This window comes from Spermophilus citellus, assembly GCF_964194105.1.
Source record: "Spermophilus citellus genome assembly, chromosome: 14".
Classification (NCBI taxonomy): Eukaryota; Metazoa; Chordata; class Mammalia; order Rodentia; family Sciuridae; genus Spermophilus; species Spermophilus citellus.
The window spans coordinates 2,171,263-2,177,739 of NC_138194.1; positions in this window are offsets into that span (position 1 = coordinate 2,171,263).

The window sequence follows — 6,477 nt, forward strand, 5'->3', positions numbered from 1 at the left end:
AGAATAGTTAATACCAATACTTTTAAAGTTATTTCAAGAAATAGAAAAAAGGGAGCTCTTCCAAATTCATTCTATGAGGCCAACATCACCCTGATTCCGAAACCAGACAAAGAGACTTCAAAGAAAGAAAACTACAGACCAATATTTCTAATGAACCTAGATGCAAAAATCCTCAATAAAATTCTGGCGAATCTAATAAAAAAACACATCAAAAAAATTGTGCACCATGATCAAGTAGGATTCATCCCTGGGATGCAAGGATGGTTCAATATATGGAAATCAATAAATGTTATTCACCACATCAATAGACTTAAAGATAAGAACCATATGATCATCTTGATAGACGCAGAGAAAGCATTCGACAAAGTACAGCATCCCTTTATGTTCAAAACATTAGAAAAACTAGGGATAACAGGAACTTACCTTGACATTGTAAAAGCTATCTATGCTAAGCCTCAGGCTAGCATCATTCTGAATGGACAAAAGTTGAAGGCATTCCCTCTAAAATCTGGAACAAGACAGGGATGCCCTCTATCACCACTTCTATTCAATATAGTTCTCAAAATACTGGCCAGAGCAATTAGACAGACAAAAGAAATTAAAGGCATAAAAATAGGAAAAGAAGATCATAAATTATCACTGTTTGTGGATGATATGTTTCTATACCTAGAAGACCCAAAAGGGTCTACAAAGAAACTACTAGAACTAATAAATGAATTCAGCAAAGTGGCAGGATATAAAATCAACATGCATAAATCAAAGGCATTCCTGTATATCAGCAACAAAACTTCTGAAGTGGAAATGAGGAAAAACACTCCATTCACAATATCCTCAAAAAAAAAAAATAAAATAAAATACTTGGGAATCAACCTAACAAAAGAGGTGAAAGATTTATACAATGAAAACTACAGAACCCTGAAGAGAGAAATAGAAGAAGATCTTAGAAGATGGAAAAATATACCCTGTTCATGGATAGGCAGAACTAACATCATCAAAATGGCGATATTACCAAAAGTTCTCTATAGGTTTAATGCAATGCCAATCACAATTCCAATGGCATTTTTTATAGAAATGAATAAATCAATGATGAAATTCATATGGAGAAATAAAAGACCCAGAATAGAAAAGAAACTCTAAGCAGGAAGTGTGAATCAGGCGGTATAGCGATACCAGATTTCAAATTATAGTACAGAGCAATAGTAACAAAAACAGCATGGTACTGGTACCAAAACAGGCAGGTGGACCAATGGTACAGAATAGAAGACACAGAGACTAATCCAGAAAGTTACAACTATCTTATATTTGATAAAGGGCCTAAAAGCATGCAATGGAGGAAGGATAGCATCTTCAACAAATGGTGCTGGGAAAACTGGAAATCCATATGCAACAAAATGAAACTGAATCCCCTTCTCTCGTCATGCACAAAAGTTAAGCCAAATGGATCAAGGAGCTTGCTATCAAATCTCTGCATCTGATACAAGAAAAAGTTGTCTCCGATCTACATATTGTGCGGTCAGGCTCCAAATTCCTTAATAGGACACCCATAGCACAAGAGTTAACAACAAGAATCAACAAATGGGACTTACTTAAACTAAAAAGTTTTTTTCTCATCAAGAAAAACAATAAGAGAGGTAAATAGAGAGCCTACATCCTGGGAAAAAATTTTACTCCTCACACTTCGGATAGAGCCCTAATATCCAGAGTATATAAAGAACTCAAAAAATTAGACAATAAGAAAACAAATAACCCAATCAACAAATGGGCCAAGGACCTGAACAGACACTTCTCAGAGGAGGACATACAATCAATCAAAATTACATGAAAAAATGTTCACCATCTCAAGCAGCCAGAGAAATGCAAATCAAAACCACCATAAGATACCATCTCACTCCAGTAAGATAGGCAGCCATTATGAATTCAAACATCAACAAGTGCTGGTGAGGATGTGGGGAAAAGGGTACACTTGTGCTTTGCTGGTGGGGCTGCAAATTGGTGTGGCCAATTTGGAAAGCAATATTGAGATTCCTTGGAAAGCTGGGAATGGAACCACCATTTGACCCAGCTATCCCCCTTCTTGGACGATTTCCTAAAGACCTTAAAAGAGCGTATTATAGGGATACTGCTACAACGATGTTCATAGCAGCACAATTCACAATAGCTAGACTGTGGAACCAACCCAGATACCCTTCAATAGATGAATGGATAAAAAAGTGTGGCATTTATACACAATGGAGTATTACTCTGCAATAAAAAATTACAAAATCATGGAATTTGCAGGGAAATGCATGGCACTGGAGCATATTATGCTAAGTGAAGCTAGCCGATCCCTAAAAAACAAATGCCAAATGTCATCTTTGCTATAAGGAGAGCAACTAAGAACATAATAGGTAGGAAAAGCATGAGAAGTAGATCACCATTAAACAGGGAGGAGAGGGGGAAGGGAAAGAGAGAGAGAAGGGAAATTGCATGGTAAAGGAAGGAGACCCTCATTGTTATACAAAAATTACATATAAGAGAAAGTGAAGGGAAAGGGGAAAAAACAAGAGAGAGAAATGAATTATAATAGATGGGGTAGAGAGAGAAGATGGGAGGGGAACGGAGGGGAGGGGGGATAGTAGAGGATACGAAAGGCAGCAGAATACAACATACACTATGTAAAAAAGTGGATGTGTTACTGATGTGAATCTGCAATATGTATATGGGGTAAAAATGGGAGTTCATAATCCGTTTGAATCAAATGTATGAAATATGATATGTCAAGAGCTTTGTAATGTTTTCAACAACTAATAAAAATAAATTAAAAAAATAAAAACAAATAAATAAAAAAAGTAATATGAGAGAGACAATGGTAAAAGTGACACATAGAATGTCATTTCTTAGTAGTCATAAAGATTCTACATACTAAAATAAAATGCTTTAGAATATAGAAATTATTTTAGGTGGAGATTTTATTTTAAACCAATAGGAAATTTAATTAAACTACTTTTTGAAGAATGAATGAATTTGAATGTGACAAAACTAATGGCCTAGGTATAAAAAAATAAAGAAAAAGTCTGTGCAAAATCTAACAGATGTTTAGTAAACCATGCCTTGGTATATAAAAAGAATGGTGGGATTTCTGAATATGGTATATGAAGCCAAATGTTTACTGGCTAAAATTTGGTGGCCCTCAAAACCAGAGCAAATATTCGTATGGAACATGCAGTGGACATCAGTCTCAAGATCATTCTACTTAAAATATCTGCTTCCAAAGAGTACATGATTCTTAGTAATTCTTGGGAGTATTATATTTGAATTTCAATTTTTATCTTTTTATACAGTTACTGCACCATATCTTGGCCAGATCAATATTTTCTTGAACATCTTCATATATTAATCTCTACACTATCTCACATATGCTTGTTTTTGGTTGTCATGGATCCCTCCCAGTGAATTCTGAGATGTGCAAAAGGTTTAAAAAGCATAGAAATTTGCTTATGAAAAATAAGCCATATTGTAGGTGGGAAATAAAAGGAGAAAAGATGCAAAAGTCCTCATCTAATCTTGTATATGCTGATACTACACAAGGTTATTCCAATGATATGTTTGGTTTGGGGTAGAGAAGCAACTTTTTGTATACACTATGACACAAAGTTCATCAAGTATGGTTGTTATGGACTTTTTGGGAAAACCCAAATTTATCTTAGTAATTTCCACATTGAAAAACTTCTGTTACCTTTAAACAAAACAATTCATTGCAATAAATATGACACAGTTCTTTAATATTGCAGAACAGAAAATTGGTGGCATTATTCACTGAATGCCAATATTTTCCAATAAAATGTCAGACCACAATAAATGTACCTTATATAGTTTAACATCTATAGGGGTACTTAATAAAATGAATAGATAATTAAAGTAAAGATTGAAATGAGACCCAGAAACAACTAAGTGTAGTAAATATTATTATTACCTTCATTTAAATACTAGTGCACACTTTTGCTTTTTTTCCCAAAAAGTTATTTTTTAAAACTTTGTGTATGATATTTCACTTTATTCATATAACATTGATAAATTGTACTTTTTTTTCATATGCACTCTCTGATGCATCTCAAATATATTTGCATACCCCGAGACCTTAGCAGATTTCTATACACATTTTCACTATAGAAACAGTGAAGTAAACAGTGAAGTACAATATAAAGTTAGTTGTTTGAGCTTGAGTCACAGTTCCCTGAGAGTTTGCATGCAGAATATGTAAGGTACTGAATTCAAATTCATCACAAAAAGCAGATGTTTAGATGAGGTGAAGTTAGAAATTGTTTTAATCAGTCTTTGTCACCACTGTGACTAAATAAATTGACCGTAGAAATAGTAGAGGAATAACAATTACTTCTGAAATCTATATTGCCTTTTTCAATGCTAAGGAAGTAAAATAGGCTCAATCTATATACTTCCCTTGAAACCAGAACCCATAGCTGGTGCTGTGATCCAACTGAATGTGCCTCCAGGAAACTGAACAGTGCCCAAACCCACTAACATGGCCATCTGGGAGTTTTCTGTTATGTCAAGGGCAGAGATTCCATAGGCCTTGCTGAGACTTCAGACCAACACTGAGCACTGAATTGGAACTCAACAGATACAATATTGAGTCAGAAATGTTTAAATAGATAGAAATGTGGGTGGGAATTATCTCTTTGCAAGCAAGAAAAAAAACTAACTGGGGTTAATCTGAGCAAGAGGTGATTAGGCAGAGATCAAAGCAGGAGTGGGAAGCTCTGTTTTTGCCCAGGATTGGCAGCCCAGGCAGCCAGCAATTCAGGAAGGGCACCTCACTAAGGAGCACTGCCATGACCCATAGGGATGAGGACAAGGATCTTCTGAATGAAGCACAGCATAAGCTCTTTCCAGTGATTTGTCCCTCCACTAAAAAGGGAAAAATTAACTGGCCCAGTGTGGCTTTTGCCAGCAACAGAATTGACCATGTCTAGTGTGGAAGAGTATTTCTAACTTAGTTAAAGAAATAGAGTGCTATTAGGAAAGAGTAACTGTGCTGGGAACTTTAGGAAGAAACAAACAACCAAAATAAATAAATATAATATATTTATTCTCAAGGGAAATCACCATGGTCCGAGAGGACAGTGGTATCTACCTGCTGCAATTTAGCCATTCAGCATCCTGAAGAAACCAAGAAATTTTCACCCATCTTTGCTCTTTGTTCAATGTCAGTGGGTAATTTCGGTAATGGGAACAAATTGCTGCACCTTGGTTTAGGTTAACTTGCCAACACCATCGATCTGCCATAGGTTGATCTTCCTCATGTGCTTCAGCACAAAGCTCCAAGATGCAGGTGGTTGCAACAGGAGCTGAGATGATGTCCCAACCACTAAAGGCCTCATCACCAAAATGGAATCCAGCCACTCAAAACTGTTGATACACACAGACATGCTACATGTGCAAGATGCAGAAAAGCTGAAGGGAAGTAGTGGTGTGGAATGAGCATGCAAACTTACATCCACAAAGTGAGAAGGGATTCAGTTTTGATTTTTTCATCTCTGTACCACCTTTGATTGAGGAAACAGACCAGCACAGAACAAGAGATGCTAGTCACTTCTAATATAGGGCTGCTCACACATAATGTGCACCCAGACACCTGATATAATCAACAACCAAAGCAGGAGGGCAATAAGTAAATCTGTCAAGGGACACCAAGGCCCCCTCTGCCACCATTCCAGTCTTTCACACCATGAGTGCATTTATGGTGAGAGCCACAAGTTGTCTTTTGCCTCCCCAGTCATGGGGCTTGGTTGACAGATCAGTTTGACAAAGACACATTCAAACCGGAGTCATGAAATACTATTTCTCTCAATGCTTACACTGGGGACTGACTATTTCTTACTGAAAATACTAAAGTCATTTTATTGTTTTTTTCCTACCAGATTTTGAATTTTAACCTAACAACTAGTCAAAATTATGAATATGATATGTATCATAAATATATTAAATTCAAATTAAAGATAGTGTGTGTGTATGTGGGTGTGTGTAATTTGTTTGATTTCTTAAGAAGCAAGCTATAGCAAAACTGACATTGGGGATTAGGACACATCATGTTCTCTAAGTCACACTAGAATAGTAAGTGCCCTGACCACACAAGAGCCTCCTCACAACAGGGAGTGTGGCAGGCTGGCCTCTGAGGGCAGCTCCTTGGTCCTTGAAGACATGTTGGGGAAGGAACTCTGGTCACCAAGCAAAACAGATGGGCAGAGCAAGAAGATGTGGTGGTGACCCAGGGAGGTGTTGCAGTTTCTGGAAGTTACCAGGAAGTACCAGTATGGGCTTGCTGGAGCATCAAAAAGTGTCTGAAAGGAGTGGAATCCCGAGATGTAAGATAATGCCTCAGCAGGATCCTGATTCCTCTGGAAGCTTTAGAGAAGGGTCTGCCTCAGCTTCTCTCCTAATGCCTGATAGTTATTTGGCTGAGGCATTGGGGTCCAGGGC